The sequence below is a fragment of the Coturnix japonica genome, chromosome 11, assembly GCF_001577835.2.
Source record: "Coturnix japonica isolate 7356 chromosome 11, Coturnix japonica 2.1, whole genome shotgun sequence".
Classification (NCBI taxonomy): Eukaryota; Metazoa; Chordata; class Aves; order Galliformes; family Phasianidae; genus Coturnix; species Coturnix japonica.
Genome location: NC_029526.1, coordinates 8,002,452 through 8,027,295, shown reverse-complemented (window position 1 = coordinate 8,027,295; position 24,844 = coordinate 8,002,452). Strand labels below are relative to the sequence as shown.

The window sequence follows — 24,844 nt, the reverse complement described above, 5'->3', positions numbered from 1 at the left end:
GGATGGAACCTAAATTGAGCTATTGAAGTTGACATTGTTCTTGCACAGATCTAAAAGTGTTGGGATTTTATTGCTTAAAAAGAAATTAGTTGCTGAAAGTACTCAAGTGATAACAGATCAGCCTAACTGTGCTCCTCAAGACTCAGTTCTACAGCCTACAGCTTAGAGTCAAGAGTGGGAAACGGAGCAAAAACATCCTCCTTACTTTTCGTATCTGGGTCATCTTAATTGATCCCAGCAGACTTAACCATTGCTGGGCTACCTCAATCAACCCACCTACATTGTCACCTGGAGGAACCTGCCTCTTTCCTAGCAGCTGAGGCAATACCTTTGGGGAAGAAAAGGTTTCCTCTGCTGCTCCAGGGCAGATTTTTAACCTCTTCACTGCCATATACATTGCTGGGGCATTTACCATCAGGAACAAATGACAAACCAAGACTTGCACCTCCCATACTACCACGTGCTATTTTATAGTCCTAGAACGGAAGTTGTGTACTCTACAGCTGGAACACATACTTTCAATAGCTATACATTTAATTGGTCTTCTTACTACTTCATGCATTTAGCTAAGTCCTTAATGTCTTTCTGAAAAATTTGGCCAGCAAGAGCATTAGCTACAAGGCCTTTAAGATACACTTGATTTTAAAATAAAGACAGCTGGTCTAAACCTGTGCTAAAACACATAAATATCACTCTTGACCTGAGTAGTAAATGTTGAGGTTAGAAAAATGTTTTCTTGGCTACTCTAGAGCTTATTATGTATTTCTAGGTAAATAGAATACTGCAAACAATCCTAAAGTTGTTTAATAAATACAGCCATTTTGGCAACATTTTAGCTGAATCTCTAAATTGAGAAAGCATTGAAATCTCTTTTAGAAAGATCACTGATTTACTGTTTTTACTTTCAGGTCTGGATGTGCTTTTAATGGTGTCTTGCATGTCACATATTGTCCACTTTCCACTATAACCAGTGCTACTCTTTTTATAGATTTTGTTTTTATATCAATGTTTCAGGCGTTTCCTGTTGTATAGATGAACACATCTATACAAGCTGTCCAAGTGGCCTGTACAGTTCAAGAGAGCGTACTGGCCAGCAGTACAGGTTTAGTGCATACATACACAATGTTAAGGGTGTGCATTCTTCTGCTTCCCACAGCTGCACAGCTCTCATGTGAGTCATTTACAGTCACCTAGTTAAGATGAAAAAAGTCTTAATATTGTTCTTATCAGTTACACTGATGCTAAGAACAGGCCTTGAGATTTCTCAGAGGGAGGTACCCATGTTTGTGTTGTTTCTGCCTCCAGATAAGCTTCAGCATTTTTGTGTAGATAAGCTTTAACTTCTTTGTGTTTTTGAAGTCTACGTAGTATACTGAGCTTGGTTTTATACTGCTGCAGTTCAGCCAGCATTCCTGTTGAAAAGATGAAAGGCAGAAACAATCACAGCTCTTGAGTCATCATAGCTTTTAAGCAGGATGTAGCCAGCTTCTTGCTTCACCAGGATGATGCTCAGAGTCAGTAAAAGATTCAAGGAGAACTGCACAGTGGAAGCCTATCCCAAGCACAGAAGGCACTGTGAAGCTTACTGCCTGCCACACTTAGCGTATGAGTGGTTACTGAAACTGAAAACTGAAACAATTCCTTGTCTGATGAATTGACCCCCTGGAAAACAGTGAATTCTGACTGCATTAGAAAGCCAAGAACTGATTGCATATGACAGATCTCTTAAAAGTAAAATAAACAGTGAAATACAATTGGAGATTTGGTGGAGAATTCTAAATTAAGTGAAACGAAGGCTTGTAGCTGCTAAGACTTAACAATTCAACCTCATTTCCCTGGAAAGAAAATAATGGTCAAAAAATTAAAGTGGTAGCAAAAGTAAAGTAGTGGAAGACAATTTTTTGTGGAAACCATACATTTAAGACCTGAACTTAAGAAAGGAAATAGAAGATTCACTTGAGACTTACTGTTCAGTAGCAGACCTGCTTTATTGCATCAACAGGTACAGTTGGTTTAGTTTTTTGTCATAACAAATTATGGTTGTTAGGCTGACTTAGAGGGAGCATTGTAGATGGTGGTCTGTTCTAGTAAATGTCATCAGAACCTGTTTATGGTTATAAAATCTCTATAACTCAGTGAGAAAAAAAAAAAAAAAAAAGAGGTTAGTTCAAAGCCTTTAAGGAAGCATGTTCACAGTAACACAGTAACAACAAGCTCTTCTTGCTTGCTAGCTCTCTTCCAGTGTCCACCAATGCTGTAGTTCCTTGAAGCTGTTTGTTCAAGCTATATCCACACTAATAAGAGCCAACCTGCAAATAGTGTACAAAGACTGCTTGCCCTACTTCATTTATGAGCAGTTAACTTAGAACGATTCTATATTTTATTCCAGATTTAACTTTCCAAAGGATTTTAAATTTCTCCTTCTTTTACATATGTTTAAAATATCCTTCTAGAAACTATCTGGTACTGCTGATATTTCATTCTACTGAGCTATTGTTTTCATTTTGACTTGTCTTTTCCTTTCTTTTGAAATAAGACTTAGACTAAATACCAAAATTCGTTCACTGCATATAATGGCTGAGTGCACTAAAATATAAAAACCTTGATTTAAGTATTTTTGTATTCAAAGATCATAGGCAAGTGTTCATTTGAAGGTTCAGTGGCATTTTGAAATGAGAACATCATATATAAAGATGTCAGAGATGGAGCCTCCCACAGTGAGGTTGAAAGCAAAAGAAGAACAGAATGAATAGAAGAGTTTCTAGGTTCCAAGGAATTTTAACATCTCATTACTTTAGATTACTCTACGTATAATTTTCAAATATTTTGTATTATAGACTTTGAATGTATTGGTTAAAATTACTTCATGCCTGACATCAATTTAGTCTTATTCATTATCTCCCTTAAAGAAAACCTTAAAAATAGCTGGTTTCAGTAAGTGAGCAATTTTCTAATAGATGTAAATTCTTCAACATTTCCAGAGAGATCTTGCTGTAAATGAAAACAGAAAGAGTAGGAAGTAGCCATCCCTCAGCCTTCCTTCAGCAATCTCAATATTTAAGTTACTTTATCAAACAACAATGAATATGATATTATTATTTGGCATAGTCAGTGCTTTGATTGGTGTTCCTATGTCTTTGGTAATCTAATACACTGTGTGATACAGCTGTGGTCACCTGAAGTGTTACTGCATTTTGAGCACAGGTGGACAGATCTCTGTATTCACTCTAGCTCAGTCACTCCAGTAGTGACACAGAGGCTACCAGTGACATCATCAGTCACATCTCTTCTTAAATCTGTGTCAGTCTCCACCCCTTACTTCTGTGGTACAGCTCTAATCTGGCAGTAAACAAATGAGATGTCAAAATAATGTCTTCTGCATTTTCTCTCTTAACTCAAGTTTTTAGAATCACCTTAGAATATATATCACAGGCTTTGTACCCTCCTCAGAGTTTCAAGATGAAAATATTTGTGTTCTTTAAAAATTAGAATGTAATTTCCAAGTCTTCTAGAAATCTAAATGAAGGAAATATGTTCCAAAATCTAAAATCATAGAGCCAGTTTTCATATAGTCACATATCCACAACACCTATTGAAAATACCAAATGTATAAACATATGTATTTATTTAAGACAAACACATCTGTCATTTACTATGAAACACTTTTTGTATTTGAAAGAGCTTATAAAATAATTAATTGGATTCACATCTGCATCCCTTCTGACATTGGAATTAAATATTCCAGTTGTTCTGTATTTGGGCTTGTTTCCTATTACTTGAGAGAAATGTTGTGTTCTGGATACATCAAAACACCACTCCATATCCATTGCAAGGGACTGACTGATGCTGAATGGAGGAGCAAAAAGGAGGAACAAGGAAGGATGCTGTAAAAGACAGAACTACCTTCTACTTTCTTTCATGTCTGCGGGGAAAAAAAGTGAGATGATATCCTGGGAAAGATATCAGACAGATTTTACTTCTGTTAATGTGATGAAGCACTGGAGGAAACTCCTTAGGAATTATTTACATCATCTTGTCCCAAGGAGACTTTACAAACAGGTTCAATAGTGTCTGTCTTAGTGAGTAATAGAGGTGCGATTCTTCCACAGTGCAGATGGTTGGATAGGGAGGAGGTTGTTAGAAATAATGGTCCTTTTGACACAGTGAGAAATTCGGTGTGTGGTGATAGATGAGACATTTTGAGAGTCGATATTAATCAGTCAGTTCACAAATATTTGGGAAGCCTTGCTCTGGAAGGTCCCTTCAACTCACCATTTTTGCCAGGTTTTGATACTTGCCTGGGCTGCATGGCATCCCACCAGTGTGCCAGGCCTGAGCATGCACACCAGTGAATGCAGAGACTGGAGAGACGGGAATGTGAAGAAAACAGCTGAGGGAAGAAAAGTAACAAACTATTTAAAAAGAAACTTACTGAAAAAATCTGACAGCAAGGGGAAAGAAATTCAGAAGCAAAGGAAAGAGAGAAATACAGTCTGAAAAAGTGAGAATGGACTGAAATTGCTTGTGAGCAGTTAAACCTCAGAGAGTCCCACAAGAAGCTGTGCCTTGGCACCTGAGAGCTGAGATAGTGGCTCACAGCAGCACCAACCTAAGGTAAGAATGCAACCTTTCCAAAGCAGTAATGTTACAAAACCTTCTCCTGTCTTGTACAGCACTTTATTCCTCACCCTCTTCTACCAGCTTCTGATCAGTTTTGCTTGCTTATTATAGGCAGAGTTGCTAGTTCTTACAATTTAATCATGAACTTTTGAGGTACCTGGTGCTTTATTTGAAGCCTCGGCTCCTGCAAATGGAAAAGGATTTATTATTATTATTTTTTTAATTAGAACAAAACTTTCTGATTGTCATGATTGTGTAGGAAATCTTGAAAGTGTGATCCCAAAAATATATCTTAAGATGTATTCCCTCAACACTGAAAAGTCATCATGAGAGCATAAAGAACCCAGGCTGAGAATTTCTGTTTCTTTTTTCTCATAGTTTTTGGTTGTTTGTTTTTTTTTTTTTCTTCTTAGTTTTGTAGTTATTGTGCTAATGTTCAGGATTTTGTAAAGTCCAGCTGATGATCTGTCAAAGTTTGGCATGGTGCATGTATAGAATTGAGGTTTTAATGATATTCTGACTATGACTTCCTGTTAGGAACTTCACCAGAAAAAAAAAAAGAAAAGAAAAAAAAGTATTCGACATTTGAAAATCTTTGGCTGATTTCAGAAATGGAAAACACACAGATTTGTGCAGGAGGGTGAAAATGAGTAACAGAATTATCAGCCTCAATTGTGTTTTAACAGTAATTCCCTTTATTCTCTCTTTTTGCTCAAACTTACCTTTGCCACCAGGCACAAGACTGAAAACGATTCCTGTTCAGAGCAGCCAGGAACACGATGTGGGTTTTCAGATTTCCTTTAAGCAGGTACTTTCCTGGTCCTTTTCCTTTTGAAGATAACTTTGAAAATCTTTACTAAAACCAATCAAGAAGGTTGAAAGCTTGCCTCAGATTTTTCTCCCCTACAGCTTATTCAGAATTATACAGCAGCCTCCCAGGATTGGGCTTTGGGGTCTGCAGGCTGCTCGAATCGAAGGCCAAATCCTCAGAGGTTTCAAGCAGCCTCAGCTTCAGATTTGGCTCCTTGTTAGCAGTGGCTCCCAGCAATGTCTGGAGCTCCTACAGGGATCAGGACTTAGTGGCTTTTTGCAGTTCCCAACAGGCATTTGTTTGGGGGGTGATGAATTTTTATACTGAAGTTTCCATTGCAGTAGGATGCTTTCAGCAAACCGCCTGCTCTGCAAGAGCTGGGATCCTTTATGTATTGCTGAATGTATGTATTTATGTATTTACATGCAGCCAGATGTTGCAAAGAATCAGCTAGATAGAGCAGCCTGATTCTGTTCTCTGTTTCAGTGTTACTCTTGATTCTCTTGTTTGGGAAGGGAAAGTTTTTTGGGAGCCCTGGCCCTGAAATGTTTCCCAGTTTCAAGCCCTCTCCCAGCAGTGAGCGCAGCTGACTCCGAGTGGTCGGCTGCCAGATCCCCAGATCCAGCACCCCTCCTCCCCCGCACCGTCCTTGTCACAATCACCTCTCGAAATGCTTTATTCATTACATTTTCATTGTCTTGAATTTATGCACTGCAGAAAGTGGGCTCCTAACATTATGAATGTTGCTTTCAGTCTGCTTGGCATGTCATTTTGCTGCCACAGACAGAAATTTCCCCTTCCCTCAGACATTTTCTGCTGGAAACTGGATTCCAGTTGCTGTTTTCTATTCCAAGCCATAGAAATATTCACCATTTCATATTCCTGCATATATTGAGTTCTATAAATGATTGCTAAAGAGAAAAAAATGCACTGTGACACAAAAAGCTCTGATGTCGAATTCTGATCACAACTGGAGGTATCTGGTGAGATCAATCATTATCCAATGTATGTAAGGGGGGTTGGTGAAGCAACATACTACTTGCTACGTAGAAGCTTCCATAAGCTACACCTACATATAGCTTGTGTGGGTGTAGGCAGCACCAGTAACTGAAATTGAAGTGTAATTAAAACCAAATTTCCTAAGAAAGCCTCTTTCTGAAAAATTATATCCCACTAATGCAAAATCAAAAGTATTCTGAATAGTAATGTAAATATACTGTGCATACTTAAGGATTTTGATGAACATTCCTCAAAGTTTTCTGAGCTTTGTCATTAACTGTGTTTTACAGATGAGAGCACAAAGCTGAAGTGAGCAGCCTGGGCTGGTGCTGCAGGTAAGTGTTAGAGCTCACTCAGTGGACTGTGGGCAGAACTCTTGGCTCCCTTGTGCTTACCTTAGAAGTCTTCAAACAGTAAAATGAAAGAGAAGGGGACATGAGAGGAAATGAAACCATATAAAGATAACTAGTCAGCCATCTCTTCCTTCTCAAAATCACAAAATAAAAGTTTCATTGAATCTCAACAAGCCCAGATGTCACCAATTAAGAGCAGAAGTAGGAACAGGCAATTCATGCCTTTTGTTGTTGTTGTTTTTTAATATAGTTTTTCTATTGAAGCCATACACATCCATGTAGTGCAGATGAGATGAATATTGCACATTTCCAACTTTTAGTCTTTCTTTTGTGATAACACCTTGTTTGTGTTTGATAAACAAAAGCTTAAATGCAAATAAAATTCAGAATACCAAACAGCAACTCCCCAATGCTAAGAAACAGAGCAAGCCAGCAAATCCTATCCCATATCGCCATTTCCATTAATAGTGCTGCACATAAAGCAATAAGCTGAGAAGAATTTCCACTCTTTTGCAACGATTCTTGATACTCCAGTGCTTTCCTCTTTTCAAAATACCAGGAGAGAATTAGGCCAGTTTCTGTGTGAAATGTTCATATGCCCATTTCATTTACCTCCTTGCAAATCTAAGTGCTGTGCTGTGTAAGTTAGAAAAGTGCAATATGCAGGGATTTTCAGCTGTCCACATTTGTCTGAACAGAGCCAGGTTTGAATGCGAAAAGCAACTTAAAATGTCACAGTGTTGACTACAGCAGTGCATAATTTGTAGGGTTGGGTCGTGGAGTGAAAACGGGATGCTTGATGTAGGTATGTAGGCTGCAGTGGGCACATGGGAAGGGAAAGTGCTCTGTGGGACTACAGAACCCCTGGGTACATGGAGGAACCTGGAACAGCCTGAGCTAAGCCAGCAGGGCTCTGAGGCACAGGTGGCAATGTGCGGCATTCCAGAGGAAAATGAATGTGGTTTGTGTATGTTTTTTCTGTTAAATCTGTCCCATCACATAGCAGAACCGTGAGGATTTGAGCTGGGGAGAGTCAGTCCCTCTTCACAGCAGCAGCTTGAAACTCAAGTTGGAGCTAGTTTGTTGTAAAACTCAGGCTTCAAAACTCTGGTTATCTTACAGCAGCGTAGATCCTATTGAGCTCCATTAGAGTAAATCATGTAAATCTGGTCTTGGAGTTTCTGGCATCCGAACATAATGAAACACACACACCACATGTGTGTGCTGGCATTGCACTTCCATTCACAGATTCTACCCCTGGCTTTATGGAAATGTTCATTCAGGTTCATCCCTCTTTAAAAATAAATAAAACCTGGGACCGATTATAGTTTTGCATCAAAGTCATGTGAAACTCATGAGTTTGTCACGAGTCCAGAGGAAACGTGGGAGTTTCTTGTTGAGATTTTCAGTTCACTTGAACTTGAAACTCAGAATGGAACTTGGGGGAGGAGTGAGTGAACACACACAGATCCAGAAGAAAGAATATATTCAAACAAAACCTCATGAAATGCAGCTCCCAGTGGCTTTGCAAGGAATCCTCACTCAAAAAATGAAAACAAGTCCAAGCACATTCCTCTCTCCTGAAAGCCTGACTTAATGCTACTGGAAATCTCTCTTTCCACTATGGGCAATGCCATTTGTTAAAAAAGGAATATGCAGGATATTTTGCTCAACAAATGTCCCTCTAACAACCTTGAAAACAGAGGGAAAACTGTGTTTTAATTAATTTATAAACAAAAGATTATTTCCTGCACTGCCAGCAAAACTCCTGTTTGCTGACAAGGTTCTGGCTTCAAACTTTATCAGCAAGTGGCAGGATGAGTCCTTTTATGTAAATGAACTCATTATTATTAATTTCTGCTGGTGCTGAACGATTTATGAACTGCTTTTCGAATATGGAAAAGTGGTCCATGAATTAGAGGGGAAAAAAAATGTTCAAAAAGTCCTGGGTCGATAAATAACTGTACTCATTCATGAATCCCTCCCGTGGTGTCTTTTATCTTCAGTAAGGAGGAGATCAAAATGATAAAATAGTAATGTGCCAACAAAAAAGGACTGAGTGGGCAGAGACTTGTAACACTGTCCTCTCCAGGCCCTAATGGGTAGGGGTGGGAGGCAGTACTGTCCTTCCTGGCAGGCAGCTACGTGTTACGACTCTGCTATGGTACAAATGTACTCTGAGCACAGTGGAGTCTCTTAGACACTGTAGCGTATGCAACTGAATTTACATTGTGCCTTCTTTTTTTCCATATTTTTTTTCATCTGTATTTGATGGAATAAGGCTGAAACATCAAATATTGCAAGTACCAGGAGGGGACTGAGGCCACAGAGGTGTTGTTTTCTCCCTTAAGAAATTCACTGATGTGCAAGTGGTCCCTAAGAACAGACTCAAATTTATCACCAGTGTAATTTCATTAAAATTACAGGATTTGTGCCCATTATTCTTATTCCAGGACTCAATATTAGGGCAAGTCTATAAAAGTGAAGTAGTGAGAGTGATAAAAATCTATTCTGCAATTAGTTTTCCTTTCTACAGTTTTGATGGAAGAAGGAACTACAACTGCTTGTTGTGTCTATTTGCTCTTAAATAGCATTGTTCATCCAAAAGATCTTCCAAATCTGTGTCAGTTAAAGCTCACAACATCCTGGGAGGTATAAAGAACAGTAATAGCACAGGAGGAAAATGAAGCCAGGATAAATTTACACGCAAAGGTCCTGAAAAGAATTTGGCAGACACAGTAGTCAGTGTTGAAGAATTGATGACTTTTCCTCCTGCAACCAATAGCTAGAAGTATCTTCCAGCAGATGAAAATAAAATGATGGAATAGTAGCTGTTTCTTAAACATGTGCATAGTTCATATTAATGTGTTGTCAATTTTCTTTATTTTGTATTGCCACAGGATGAAATCTTACACTTCTGTGCCTAGCAATGAAGTTTTAATCACCTCAATATACATCGTTCCACAATATATATTTTTCTGTCTACCAAAGACATAATGGCTCCTCCTTTTATGGGAAACCAGGATTTAATCCAGTAAGTCTGTGAGAATCAATATTCTTGTGAAATGACACCATGTTGAAGTTATTTTATGTTATGTTGATGGTTAGCTAATTTTGTAATGGAGACGTTTCTTCTAGAAGCAGACATAGTATAATTTAGTGGTAAAAACGTCAATCACAAGAGGTTGAACACTTATGTCAGGGCAGGAAAAGGGCAGATTTATTGATGGAAATGTATCTATATACTCCTTGCAGCACTTTGACCTGAAATATCCATTTTGGTTATAATTTTGTTTTGTGAAAATGACATCAACTGTAATCACTAATGTAAAAATGACAGTGGAATGCTTTGTTCCACGGGCCTGATTTAAAAGTCTTGCTGCTGTTTGTTATAGTAACGGCTTTTCAATAGCAAGCAAATTAAGGCGCTCATTTAACTACTCCTTTTTTGTGTTTGTAGGATTTTGTAATAGATGACAACCTCAGGAAAAAAAAAAAAAAACACAAAAAACACAAAAAACAGTGTTCTTTTTTCTACTATTTAAGACTGTTTAAACAATAAATATATAGCATGTTTCATAATGACATTGAAGTAACCAAGAGAAGGAGGCATGGTGCTCTGGATAATGCTATATGTGGATGTATTCCTGTGTGGCTTTTCTTCCCAATGCCAGTTAACCACCCACCTAAAGCCATAAAAAACAGCAATAGGAATGGGTAGGAGAGGTTGGAGTAATGTAAGTACAGAGATTGAATAAGAATACGTGACAAGGAAGGAAACAAAGAAATAAAACAGTCCAAAGCAAAGGGAGCATAGGAACATCTCACTTGAGACCTCAACAAAAATACAAAGTCCTCATCGATTCGGTGATTCAATGAACTTTCATAGTGTTAGTCCAGATTTACAATGATGTAACTAAAAACAGAATGTGGTCTACTCTCAGCTTAAAGAATAGGAAAAAGTACATGAGGGACAATATGAATTTTATAGAGGATCTGCACTGTGATGTGAAGTACCAGTTAGTCTCTGTTTTCTTCTGCATTATCATTACCTATCATGACTGCCTGATTACTAAAGGCTTAACTGGTCTCCAGGCTAGTATTTGAAGTTTTCATTTTAGTGTAAGGTGAATCTTGCATGCTTGAAATTTTAATTTAGTATAAAAAAACTGATGGTTTGCCAGCTAGCACATGATCAAGCTTTCCTATTCTCTTCCCTTTTGTTTACACACTTTGTATGATAGCACATATAGCCAACCCCTCACTTTCCACCAACAATAGAGATGTACAAAATTCATTATCTGCCTCATAAATCTTTACTCTTGTGTTTTTGTTTTTGATTTTTTTTTTTCAGGCCAATAAATGACAGAATCAGAGACCATCCAGTGTCCTGCTCCATGGCAAGTCACAGTGATTTCCCCACATAAATAGAGACCATTTAGAGTCCAGGTAAATTGCAACTCTCCAGAAGTTAAAAATGGGGATTTGGCCTATACTTTAAGGACATGATCCACAAAGTTGTTCCTTTTGAGTGATATTAAAGGCTTTCTATAAACTTGATTTACTGGAAGCAGTCCTCAGATAGCTGAATGCTGCTCACTGGGTAACATAGGGCGCCTCTCACCTTGTAATAGTATGGTAGCTCAATATGGCACTTGTATAATGGTGCATTGTTTGCATGCTATCAAGCGCAGCTGAACAGCTTGTCCAGAGGTTGGCCATCTCACATCTTCATGTGAATGGGAATAAGTTGCTCTGGAAGCAGCCACTCCTTCCAAAAGTTGAGAGCATTCATGACTGTAGTCATGGGCATGGTTTTACAAACTGAAGAAGACTCAAAATAGTACTGAGACTGAAATTTAGCTCACTTTCACGTTTTGCCAATCAGATCATGCACAGTTAGTGTATTCCTATGGGAAATGCTGACTGGCAGCAATATTAGAAGAAAATCATTCTTAAAACAAGAAAAATGAAGCTATTGGGATTTTATTCTATATGTGTATATATATATTTAAAGTAGAATTTTCTTGTTTTTTCCTAAACCTAGACATTTCTGTTCTGCCCATTTGCATAGGTAATGTCTCTATTGTATTTATTCACGCTGCTCATAAAAAAGCACATCACAAAAGTGCCTGGAAAATAAAACTCCAATGAGAAGGGGACCCATCAAGTTTAAATGGAGGTTTATATTGCAGCATTATGAGACAGCGGCTTGCACATTTCCAAGTCCCATGGCAGAAAGTGAAACTCTGAACAATTAAAGCAGCACAGACATCCTGCCCTAAAGGACTGTAAGTATTTAAAAAAACAGCCATGACCTCTCTTTACTGGGCCTGTTTTCTATTTAATTTGCAGTCTTTATTAGCCAACAAAATCTTGGCTAGATCTTAGTCAAAGTGATGAATATACAAGTATTTTGATCTACTATTTGGGGCACTTCAAAGTATTCTTTACTTTATGATCATTTGTAATCAAGGTCAGAGCTCTGGCAGTAATTTAGATACCAATTTATATATTTGTAATATATAAATCACTTTGCAGTAGCCCATGTACTGTCCTTTCTATTTTCATTCAGGATGAGGTTGGAGTGGTCAGACTCTCAGAAAGTTACTTCTACACATATGTATAAGCAGCTCCATACTGAAGTTCCTGTATATAGTTTCCACAATGGCACACAAAAATGGTGTGTATATATATGGCAAACAAAAAAGAATTGTTTCCATTGATTTGTTTATTGAAACATGAGCTTGGCAGAGTAGCAATACAGTAATTAATATTATGGGGAAAAAAAGCCCTAAAACCTTTGAAGAGGAGTCTTTATCACCTGTTAGTCTCACTTTTCCATATACTTTTGTAACACACTAAATGATTTCTGATCTGTCTGATACAAACCCTTTCAGAATAATTCTCCTTTTTAAGTACAGGGAATCTCTTCCCTGCCAGAAAGGTCTTGCAAAACCAAAACCTCATGTGTGACCCCAGTATCGCCACTATCACCTCAAGTTGTAGGCATGCATCTTTCTCAGTATGATATCTTTCTACATCTTCCTCTCTATATTTGTATGTAAATGGACAAACCTTCTGTTTCTTGTATCTGCAGCTCAGTCTTTCTACTAGCATGGCTCAGTCACTCCTGCAAACTACAGCAGTGAGCCTCAGTTCTTTGGCCCTGGTAGATGTGTACCTTGCCCACTCACTGACACTGCTGCAGGGGTGCATTTCTGAATTTAATGTTGTACCATCCTCCTCTTCCACTATGCACCTTTTGTTGTCTCCTTCCCTTGCCCTGCAGCTAAAAGCATCCTACAGATGTTTAAAGGCCCATCACAGGCTCTCCCCATCCTATCTGCTGCTGTCACATCCACTCTTACTGACAGATCCATGTGCATCCTCCATTCACTCCGGATCTCAGCACTCATTTCTTAAATTTTGAACCATGCTGTTTTCTTCTCTGCATCCACTGCTATGAAAATCAGCCAAGCTACTACAATTGCCCTTCTTCACATCCTCCCTTAAAACTCTCCTCTGCTGTGACACCTTAAAAAAATGATGGTGGTTAAGCAGCTGATGTGCTGTGACTGCATAGTGATCATAATTATCTCCAGTTACCTTGTCATTTCTGCCCCTCTCCCCATCTGTTTGCTGTCTCTTGTCTTTTGCTTAGATTAAAGACTCTTTGGGGTAGGGGCCATGCCTGAATTTCCTAGGTATTTGGATACCATCCCACAAAAGAATCTTGGGTCTGAGGCACTGCTGCAGTACACATAAATAAGAATTATTGTTTCTAAAGCAAAATCTTCTACCTTTTTTTTCTTTACTTTCTTTTTTTTTTTTCTTTTTTTTTTTTTTTCCCCTTGCATTTTTTTTTTCTTTTTTTTTTTTTTTCCCCATGCATAAATTATAGCCACATCCTGTAATCCATTTTTCAGGCTAAACAATTGACTTCAGTGGGAGTTGAGCCAGGGCAGAAGTTGGCCTATAGTCTTTATTCAAAACAAGCAACATAACACGTTGTTAATCACCTTAAATGGAATCGATCACGTTCAGTGATGCCATCCTACCTGCAGATAAATTAACTACCTTTCCAGAAACCTTATGACTTCTCTCGTCTACAGCAGACCAGGCTGCTTTTTAGATACCACTGCTCTGCCAGGGATAACAGGATTGCAGTGGCTCTCTGGCCACGTTGATCATTTGGATGTAGGCAGAAGGGTGGTGAATAACTGGTTGCATACTGCCCTGTGTTAGCTCAGGCGGCCTCAAGGCACTGCTGCTTCTTGTTTTGAGCTTTTATCTCTCAATAGAGTAAGGTAGAGCAATCTTCTGGATGCTACAGTTTTGAATTTTATTCAGAGTTTTGTTTCTGACCTCCAGCACAGCTTTATCTGTATTGCAGCCATATCCCTAAGCTGCTCACCCAGATTCACCGAAGTCTTGGGGAAGCAATGGCTTTGGCCAAGAATGCAGCTCAGGGAGGATCTCAAGCTATTGGAGCATGTCTGCATCCTGACTGGTGGTGGGAGAGGTGCTCGTGCTCATAGAGGCCACTGTCTCCTGTGCAGTTGCTTGAGGAATGACAGCTGTGCGCTTCCTTCCTGTAACTTGGAAGAGCTGCAAAGAAAAGGAAAGCCAAAACAAACAAACAAACAAAAAACCCAACCATGTGCAAATAGAAAGAGTAAAATCTGCCAGATCTGAGGAGCCATTGTACAGCTGGACGTGAGCCATAAATCTGTGAAACTCCCCTGTTCATGCAAAGACCTGGTTGGAATTGCTGCATCCCTCCCAACCCTTCCTTCCCCAGGTGAAATTTACCCTGCAGTGTGAGACAGACCAGAAAAAAGCACACACACTTTTCCCAGAGTTACGGTGTTTTATCAACTTTCTGATGAAAGTATGGTTTTTTTTCCCTTCTTCTTTCACAAGAAGTGGGGCTTCCTGACTTGTTGCTGTGTGAGGCAGGTCCCCAACACTCTCATTAATCCTGTCTTTATCTGCTTACTTTCTATGTAAATCATTATTACTTTAGCTGAGTGTTAATCCCAAGTACACATTCACTGCTCAGGTTGCTCTCTACTTTTGCCACTGTTTCTGTCATTAGGTGCTGGTCTGTAAATGAGCTGTGCAGGTAGGGCTGAATGTTAAATATCCAGGTCTGTGAGATACAGAGAAAAACACAGGAAGAATCAGAATGTCTTTGCTTTACCCCACATGACAGCTATCAACTTTCAAGCACTAGGAAGATACCTGCTGAAGCATTTCCTGTTTGCCGTCATCAGAACCAAAGTGCTGAATTAGAAGCACAGGTGATCCCAGTCTATGTGGTATATATGGTATGATATGTAATGAAACAGAAGAAAATTGCACATTCCTTCCTAGCCTTTTTCAAAGAGACACAGCATGTTTATTTAGAGAAAATCTTTTTTTCCTCAAGAGACATTGGAAATGTACAACTTTACTTCAAAGTCTTCATTTATTGTGTTCTCAGTAACGTGCCTCTCTTCCCATATGTTTTGGGTCTTCTTTCAGTTCTTTCAGTGTTATTAGGAAAAAAAACATTATCTAAATATTTTGAGTGGAACACTGTAGTATATCTGAAAATTGTCTGTGCTTTCCTATCTGAGAAACGTCTGCAGTGTGAAGTAGATAAAGCAAAACTTCACGTGTATTTTAGGTAATTGAGTGCCTAATTATACGAAAGTGATGTGAGAGAGAAACACCGAATCGGACCCAGAATTGTGACTAGAAAACAATAGTATTATTCTAATTAAAATCCATATAAAAATGTGTTATCCTGTGCTACCCAAATCCCTGACAGACTTTTATGGCTCAAATAATCACAGGATTTGCAGACTAAAGATTCAGTAAAAGTTTCATAGAGAAGGAAGATCCCTGATGAATTCTTATTGTTTTTTAATTCTGTGCCTCTACTATGACAGTGATAGCTTTTGGGGACTCTTGCTCACTTATGGGATGTGTGGGTCATTTGAAAGCTTGAATATTCATTATGAGATGGGCTGGAACTGGATGTGCAATATGTTTGGTTGAAAACTAAATTTTATGTAAATTCTACAGTGATGTTTTCTGGCTCAGTTAGAATCCATTCTACTGTTTATCTTTCTACTAATAATGCTCTCTTGGGCTTCTTTTTAAGCCTCTCTGTATACTTCTTTTTTCTTTTTTTCCCTCTTAAAATGAAAGATGAAGATCCAAAGAAAGCAATTTTTAAAGATAGAAATAGAAAAACAAGGTGAAAGGAATTAGCAATGCAATCTCTGCATATATTATCTGGAAATCGTCTGCAAAATTGCATCTTGAAGTTTTATTCCTAGGACATTAACCATTTCATGTTAGAATGGCATTGCTGCTCTGCTTCCCTATATTTTAAAAACCATTGGAACTGCTTTTGCTTTCTATTCCTGGATGTTTTTGTCATATTTATTAAAATATTCCTTCTCCAGAGTGGTAAATCCAGTTCTCTGGAAGAGATAAAATCTGTGGCATAGCTCTGAAATGAGAATTAACCTTGATTACTACAGTAATTTACTAATCAAAGCTGGAGACCTGCTAATCAAGCCTGAATTACCAGCTGCTTGATTTTTATAGTGACATAACCAAAACTGAACATTTGGTAAACAAAAGCCTTATTTATGAGGGGGAAAAACTGGCATATGGCCATATTTATCTTAATATATTTATCAGTATATTGTATGTTTTCCTTATCTGCCAGCATGGGCATCTCCCTCCTTACTGAGCCCATCTACCTGACCACAACAAGATGAGTGGTGAAATTCAGGTTACCCCAGAAGGGGTCAGAGCAGGGAACCCCATGTTTTAGGAGAGGTTTGGGAGCTACCTGTTGGTTTTGGCTCCAGGGAGGAGGCTGCTATATTGCAACTGTCCTGTGCTAAAGAGTTGGTTGAAAAGCACCTCGGAATAAAGGAGGTGGAAAACTCAGTACAGAATGGAGAGCTGCCAGGAAGCAGACAGCTGCAGGAGGAAATGGCAGAGAGCGTCCATGCAGTGCTGGTGTGCCAAGGCTGAGGTCAGCAGCCAGCCCAGGACAGGCAGCATGAAGTGGGGACATGGGGATGTGGTGGCAGTGTTGCTGAAGGCCCTGGGACAGAGCAGAGGTGTGAGTGCATCACCTGTATGGTGTGCCAGTTGTTACAGCCTGCCTGATGCACCTGGGATTTCTAAAGTATTTGGTTTCTGTAAGTACAACTCATTTCGTGGTTTTAATCATTTATTTTTTCAGTCTGATTTCTCTTCATTTTTTTCACCTCCCAGATGGCATTCTGTATCTACTGACACAGAAGATAATTTCCCAGTATTTTCTTTAATGAACGACCTATTATGAACCAGCAAGAAAAACCCATACTGCATAATTCTTCCACAGATAAACTGGTAATTAATAGAAAGAGGACACAAAATGGGAGTACTTTTTGTTGCTTGTACCGTGCATGGTATTTCATTATGGTGGCTTGTGCAATAAAAAAGTGCTGTCCAAATGATACTTCCTTGGGTTATCGTGCTGTTAACAAAGTTAAGGAACAGAAACACAAAAACATTGTTTTCAGGATAATGTTTACAGCAGAAAATTCTCAGTCAGGTTCCCTTCCATACTCTGGATTTTACAACCTAATCAATTCTTAGCATAGAAAATACATGCTAAAGCTACTGCTGCTTCCATTTTTTTTTTTTCCATCAACTTAACAAGTCCCACTGTTTTCCCTTTAAGTATTGAGTATACTTGTGACTAACAGTAATGAAGCAGCATAAGGTTGAATTTAAAACACATTGTCTGGTTTACAGCATATTTAGACCTTGAGTAACGTGCATGTACTGGGTGTATAGACCCGACCCCCACAGCAAGCACAGCCTGGCCACAGGATGAAGCAACGAGAGCAACCCACTCAGCTGCTTCAATCAACTGACGTTTCTTCTAAGTGGTTTTAAATATCCGGAAAATATGAGCAACTATAAGCTAAAACAGAGCACTGTTCCTAATATTGTGTTCTCTTGGCAGGAGGGATATCCAGATTTCAGGGCCGGATCCTGGAAGAACACTCAGGCAGCAATGACCTCTGACATTTGGAAGGCCAAAAGACAGTTCAATAAGTGGCTTAGACAGAGTGAAGCAAGAAGGAATGTTCCACCCCACACTGGCATGGTGCTCTGCTTCATTCCGTTACACATCTCTGCTTCTCCATGAAGTCATGTCACTAAATCCAGAAAGCTTCCTTCAGAAATGCTCAGTATTGTATGTTTAGTGTAACTCTTACACCCTGTCAGGGCTTTCAAAGCACAACAAATTAATCTGGAAATTCAGATTGCTTCCGACAGTGCTGTTGCAGGGATACAGCAGGAGCTCTGCAGGGAGAAGGTGGGATGAAGGCACTGAGAAGGGATCATTGTACAGAGGGATGGATTGTCATGGAGGAAGACCAGAAAAAAGATAAAAAAACAGCAACAAAAATGAGTAGTAAAGAAGGTGGAATTAAGAAACAGAAATGGTGAAGTGATACCATAATGCTCTGCTGGCTTAAAAGCAAGGAAAAATTATGAAAGCATTAATTTATTCATTTTCAGACAAATGAAAACAAAACAAGAACAACAAAAAAAACAACAAAAACCCAAAAAACTAGTCCATAGAAAGAGAGAAAATAGAGCAGAAATTAGAACATGTGAAGAAAACAGGCAGCAAAGGAAGAGGAAATGAAGAGTGGTGAAACAAGTGTTGGAAGTAAAGGAGCGGGGCTGAAGAAGCAACACAAAGAGGTCTGATGCACAGGGCTTTTAGGTAAGTGAGTTTTATTTGTGTATGTCATTTCCTACTTTTTATTGCATTTCTCTGGCAGCCATCCCACAGTTCCATAACCTATGGGTGGGTGGGAGGAGGTGGCTGAGAGGGCAAAATGGTAGTTTTTGGCAGAATATTGACATGACTTGAGTCAGGTCGTTACTTGTGGTTGTCATTAGACAAATAGTGAAACTGGGTTAATGGGACAGGTGAATGAATCCTATGGGATGGATGAGGCTCAGCTTTCAAAACCTGACTCATGCGGGAAGGGAGAGGCCCAAATGATTCAGAGCAGTGAAAGCGATGACGAGCGGTGGTTCCAGCACTGCAGGGCCCTAATTGGAACACAGTCCTCAACTATTAGTGCAGTGTGATCCTGAAACACAGCCATGTGGCAAAGCATGGACTCTGAATCTCCATCTTTTCTGGGTACCTCAGTTTGTTTTTGCCCTCTGTATGACTCTTTATGTGTTGTTGGTTGTTTTTTTTTCTTAATATACTTGTGTTTAATTTATCATGGAAAAATCTCTAAAACATAAGATGTCAAATAAAATGAGTTAAGATTTGTGCAGACTTTAGTGCATTACAGTAGCTGCCATCCTGAGTCAGGGAAACTATCCACACAGACCAGTGAATACTGGGAGTGAGCAGGAAATAATGCCTAGGGAAAAAGACTGAGCTCTTATGTATTGTTCGCATAGAACAATCCTTCTCCCCCCGTGAGCTTCAACCTCTCAGGAGCTGTATCTCAGGCACTTTGATTGGAGGCTATTCTTGATCATCATGTTTAGTAGCTAGTGATGGATTTTACTTTGCATGATTTCATGTAATCTCTTTTATGGTCCATTTACACTTTTGACCTCCACACCATCCTATGGCCATGAGCTCCATAATTTCATTATGCACTGTGGGGATGAAGTGCTTCTTTTGTTTGTATAAGACTGATGCCTGATCATTTAACTGAGGCTCCTAGTCCTTGTGTTGTGAGAGCCACTGAATAATTGCTCAGTATGTCAGTATGTCAGAAATAAGGTTTTTGAAATAAAAAACCTCTCTTGCATTTGTTAAGCTTTATGATCAGGCAAGGTCCCCCTCTTGTGATTATTAATTTTTTTTTGTGAAAAATGGAAAAATTCAGCATAGTCTTCAACAGTGGGTTTATAGGCTGATGAAATTGGAATTAACTACAGTAAAAGTAGTTTTATGGTGTTCATACTGTACTGTGCAGATATCTCCTGCATGGTTCCCTTCTCATGTAACATCACAGAGCTATTGTCAGTTCCATGGGATATGGAATGGTCTATTTCTAATGTCATGATCTATGGCACAACTGTGAAATTATAATTACAGCAGTGGGAGGAAGGGGAATGGTCTGGCAAGTTAAATAACAAAGGACAAAATAGGACTTGGGTTTGAATGATACACCTGAGTGTGGGCGTAGAGCAGTATGCTGTGGGGTAACCTAGGATGTGAATTCAGTATCTCAGAAACTTTGGTAATTGCCACATTCACGGGCCTACTGCCCAGTATCTCTTCCCTGGCATGTCAGTTATCTTGGATTTGCTGTTGGGTGAAAGCAAGTATATGGATGCCTGCAGTGGGGCTGCTGCCCTGCAGCTTCTCTGTGGCTTGCTTTGACCCATAGTAATCTGCTCATATGCCTATGCTGGCCTGACTGGTGTCTGTCCCAGCAGCAAAGGGGCTAATAGCTGGATTGGCTTGTGTGGCACAGCATGGGACAAGTAGCCCCAGGACCAGCTCCTTTCCCCACCTGCTGTACTTCAGCCTGGGCAGAGAGTGCAGGAGAGGCTATGTGAGGCAGAGCCCCACTTTTCTTCTCTCTGCAATCAGCTCTTGCAGTTTCTCCCAGTTCTATTTTGTATCACTGATGCTTTACAAGGGAGACAAAGAACAGACCAGAGGATAAAATCACAGCTGCTCTGAAAAAGCACGGTGTGTGGCATTATTTGGAGCAGTGGCAGGAAGCTTAAAAAAAAAGAGAGACTGACCCTAACCCAACAATCAAAATTAATGTAAGAGAATTAATGCAAGGCAAGGTATGGTGGAACAAAGGCTATTGGGGGGTCTCGTTTGTGTTCAATTATGACGATCAGTATTCAGCACATAAAAAGAAACAGCAGCATAATGGTTTGCGCTGTATTGTATGAAGAAACAGTAACTAACAAGTATCACAAAACATGTCACAAATCAATTGTATTGAAAATATATTAGGTTTCTTTAAAAAAAAAAACAACACAACAAAGATCAGAAAAGGAAGCGGCACAAGCAGGAAGAGACGGCACACAAAGATTTACTTCTGAGTGCTACAAAATATTGAACTAAAAATAACATTAAAGATGAAATTTGCAATGAATCTCAAGCTGCTAAATTCCCAAAGGCTGGGTCTGCCAAAGGCTCTGTTGGTTTCCTCTGTTCTTTTCTGTCTTTATTTAAATATTTTATACAGTTGTCTATGTTCATGTGTAGTGCGAACTGTCATTTATATTTCAGTCCACTCTAAAATGGATCTTAGACTATCTCAAGCTGTGCACTGCAGTGAGTGGTTTTGAACTGAGAGGTAAGTTGAAGTGGTAAGGACAAATGAAGACTGATATTTAATGTAGTTTTTGTGTACTTATATTTTGCTGTCATGTATTTTCCTTTAAAACTGATTTGTAATTTTATGGGTTTTGTGACATTAGGATAAGATGTGATGTGAGTATAGTTTCCATTTAGCAAATACATTGATGTATTTTTGAGTCAGAGTGGTTGACTGTGGGAATTCTGGCCTTCAGGTTTCGTGTTTAGCAACAACAACATGCAAGTTTAGATCTGCACTCTTTAATGCTCCTTTCTTTGGACTTACAGAGGCAAATGTTTTAAAGCAAGCCACTCAACCTTATTTCAGATCCACTTCTGTGAGAGGCCCACAAGATGCGAATATCCTCACGTCTCCATTGTCTTAAGAATGCAGAGCACACCTCAGCTAAGAAAACTGGGACTTGCCATGGAGGTGAGTCTGTTACCTTGGGACATATCCTCCCACCCATATTCTGATGCGGGGCAAAGCAAAGAGCCCTTTTCTCTCCCCTGCAAAGACAAATTGCAGCACTAATGGTGGCTTGAGCAAGGAGGAGGCTTCCTAATTGCTCCCCACAGGATGGAAGTCACCCAGCCCTGTGCAGGTGGACAGGGTGGTGGGACCTGCTGTGAAGCACACACAGAAAGTGTTCCCTGAAGGCGGTGCTGCCAAATCCCAACCTGTAGGCAGTCCTGCTGCTGACATGTGGCACTGCCTGTGAGGTTAGGTAAGAGATGTAGAGCTGTACGAAGGTGGGATTCTGCGTTGTTTTTACATCAGGAAGAGCAGAACATGTAGTGTTGGCCTCCATTTTATCAGTTCTTGTGAAAAAGAATTTTTAAGAAATGATGTTGCTTTCTTGCTTCTGAACTGAGCAGTAAGTCATACAGAATAAAAATTTTAAATAATGGCTATTAGATTAGGAAGTCTAAGAAGCTTTTACTACTTGGACGCTTTGACTATTAAAGAATTGATAAATTGCCACTGAAATACAAGCAGCTCTGCAATATGATAGATCAAAGTTCATTTTTTCCCTAACGCGGAGTTAAGATGAACAGGCTTTCTTTTTGCCCATCTTCTTTGCAGATCAAAAACATTCCTTTCTTTTTATTTGAGTGATCAGTTTACTAGAAGAGTCCAATATATGTGTTGTGACTGTAGTAAAATTCTTATTCACAAGCCTTTAAGTAGTAATGCAGCATGTTGGTTGGCATTATGCAAACCTCAGTACATCTCAGAACCACTGTCCAAAGTATATAGCATGTCTCTTCCACATGATACTGATACAAAGGTAATTAATTATATTTCATAAAGCAACATTTCTTAAAGCATTCTGACCACGTTATTTCAATAAAAAACTCCTTTAAATAGAGCTTCTGCACTGAAATAGCACAAAGACTTCAGAATATTGTGTTTTAGTGGACTGTATTCCATAGAAAGTATTTAAGTGACTAAAATGTAAATCTTGGGAAGATGCTTTAAACCTACGGCTTTTTAGAAACACATTAATTGCATCTCAGTTTATTTTTGTTCAGACATTTTTGTGTATTAAATACCTGCTATTATTTTGTTAGCAAGTCTCAATCCGCTCTGTGATAATTCATATCTTCTAAAGTATGTAATGAATATGCAATGTTAAACACTTTTAAGCGCAGGAATTATGATGACATCCTTCAGAAAATATTCTAAATGTGTGATTTCCAGCCCACTAACCCACAAATAAGTTGTGTACAGGCTCCCGTTGAGAACAAGCTCCCGTGGATCATTGGGTAAACACTGTCTACCCAGTGTAGCTGGGGGAGAGAGAGACATTTCCATTTTAAAATCAGTTCTGTAAAGAAAATCTTTATGTGGGTGTCTGCACATAAAGTGCTGCTGATCCTAGGTCAGACACTGTGTGTACAGACTGTCACCACAGCCTTTGTTCAAAGAGGAGGAAAATCCCACAGGTGGCCCTGTGAGAGGCTCAGCCTAGCAGAATGCTTTGCAATCTGATCCAGCTGAACACTTAAGTGTGCACTTAGTGTTAAGCTTAAGGGACAGTGTCTGCTTTGCTAAATGATCCAGGATCAAACGTGTGTATTCCTGAAGGAGGTATATAATGTGTGAAAATAAATTGTATGGAAAAGCATGTACAGGTAGCTAGATAGGTAATTAGGGAAGCCGATGATTTCAGTTCAAGGAACACTTTCATTTACAGTATTTTGTTTCACATTAATCCCTCAGCAGTCTACCACAGTTTATATCTGGCCATGAAATTTTTATCTATATAGTGTCTTTCTTTGAAACTTAGAGATTTACAGTCTCTCAGCCTGATTTATCTCATCTTGATGCTGATGACAAAAATCCCAGTTTTGCTTTTGAAGGGTATGATTGACTAGTTAACATTTATTTCAGCCTTGGAGAAGGACATCTTGCTTATTTTATAGATAAAGTACACCAAAATAAGATGAAGAGACTTTATCAATGTTGCTTGGTAAGTTAGGGGCCCAAATACATAGAACTAAGGATTCCTTCCCCTCTCTCCATTGCTTTATGCTCTTTTGATAACACGTGTTTGTATTTCCATAGCAATATTATTCTGGCCCGTGTTAATGCAATAGTTTTGAAATATGCTTTTCACGTGATGTGCGAAAACATGAAATCTATAGATATGCAGCATACATGGGTAGAAGAATTCATATTACAATGTGTAGCTACAAGCATAATAAATGGAAATTGATGAAAAGGGAATCTTTCTGCTGCTAGGATTTTGAAGAATTAGACAAATGTGCATAGCTCAAATAAGGCAGAATATTCTGCTTCTTGTCACAGAAGGAGCGATGAACATGTATCAGAAGAGTAAATCAGCTGCCTCTTGCTAAGTACCCTATGATTTTTCTTGACTGCTGCCGTTTGGGCCCTACCAAGTCCAGTGCTTACGGTGCAAATCAGGTATGCTGGCTCCTTTTTTGTTGTTCTGCCTTTTGAAAGGATAAAGTCTTTCTTAGGAAAAACAGGAACTGTAGCAATACAGCGCCATCTCCTCAGAGAAATTTTTATTAATTCATTTGCTTTGCAAGAGGGAGCTAAATCAGTATAATTGTGGATTCTTGGTCCTGCGGGCAGAACAGAATCCCAGAAACATGACATTGTATGCTATTTTCCTCTTATTTTTAAAGACAGACTGCGTAGTACGATATTAGGTGAAGCAAATCCTTATAATTCATATATTTATGCTGGGTGTTTTTAATTACTGTTGTTCATAGAGGTGGTGTTATTTTTCTAAAAATAATATTAGTGTATGATAGGCGTCTTTCCGTAAGGCTACGTATAGAAAGCTCATTAAAAGATAGCACTCTGGGGATGATGCTCTATCTAACCAAAATCAGCAGGACATAGGAACTCCGTCCTGTACGATGAACAACAAAAAAAAGGGCAGTTTACATTCTTTGATACATTTCTGCTCGATTAACCCCCAGTGGGATTTTACCCCTCCAGTCACATTCTTTTGTTCCTCTAATCTTCTTTTGTACTTGTTCACTGACCCCAAGCATGTATTTGACTTGTGACCCTATTTCTGTTAATAAAATACAGGCCATCTGACCAGCATTCACACCAATGAACTACAAGGTGATGATTACCTCATTGTAAGTGCCAGGAGCCAGCAGCACACAGCAGTGTAGGGCTGGTGGTTG

At 39.1% G+C, this 24,844-nt stretch overlaps 1 long non-coding RNA gene across 1 annotated transcript; it reads left to right on the top strand.

Annotated features, from left to right (window-relative positions):
* LOC116653970 lies at positions 1–24,511 on the top strand. Its single transcript, XR_004308662.1, has 11 exons — positions 1–4,614; positions 5,355–5,428; positions 6,721–6,765; positions 9,684–9,817; positions 11,138–11,232; positions 11,858–12,074; positions 17,074–17,190; positions 17,813–18,586; positions 21,098–21,164; positions 21,495–21,599; positions 23,982–24,511. It is a non-coding gene; the product is annotated as an uncharacterized LOC116653970 (long non-coding RNA).
* The last annotated feature ends 333 nt before the right edge of the window (positions 24,512–24,844 follow it).